Source organism: Fukomys damarensis, unplaced genomic scaffold (genome assembly GCF_012274545.1).
Source record: "Fukomys damarensis isolate Sample0158 unplaced genomic scaffold, DMR_v1.0_HiC HiC_scaffold_34, whole genome shotgun sequence".
Classification (NCBI taxonomy): Eukaryota; Metazoa; Chordata; class Mammalia; order Rodentia; family Bathyergidae; genus Fukomys; species Fukomys damarensis.
Window position 1 is genome coordinate 21193262 of NW_022900946.1, and position 531 is coordinate 21193792.

General features: G+C 62.1%; 1 long non-coding RNA gene across 1 annotated transcript; it reads right to left on the reverse strand.

Annotated features, from left to right (window-relative positions):
* LOC104859724 lies at window positions 1-525 on the reverse strand. Its single transcript, XR_779471.1, has 2 exons — window positions 444-525; window positions 1-222 (listed from the first exon to the last, which is right to left on the reverse strand). It is a non-coding gene; the product is annotated as an uncharacterized LOC104859724 (long non-coding RNA).
* Window positions 526-531: the final 6 nt, after the last annotated feature.

The window sequence follows — 531 nt, forward strand, 5'->3', positions numbered from 1 at the left end:
GCAGGAATCAGGCTGGTTTTATTGACCAGAGCACCCGGCCTGGCCAGAGCCGGGAGCTGCACGCCCTTCTAGGAGCAGCGATCGCTCATGATTTATCACGCGCAAGGTCGACGTGGGCAGTGAATGTTCTCAGGGCGGTCCTGGAGCCAAGCGGAGCTGGCGAAGGCCGTTTGCTGCAGGGACCGTGGCTGGGCCACAGAGGAAGACGTCTCTCCAAAGGCTCTAGAAAAAAGCAGCAGGACTCTGGGAAGGGGGCCGAGCGCTGCCCTCAGGCTTCAAGAGCAGAGTACAGCCACGGAAAGCCTTTCTCAAAGCCCAGTGGGGGAACACAGACGCAGCAGGGAGTTAGGGTAAGGGTAGGGTTGCCAGAGCACATTTCTGTCAGATCCCCAAGACCCTCTTCCCTGCTGCCGTCGTGGCTGCTCCCTCTACCCCCGACTTACCTGGGAGACACCGCTGAGGTCCAGAAGTGGACGCCCAGCCTCGGCTCGAGCTCCGGAGTGCGCGGACTCCGAGGCGCACGGACCCGGA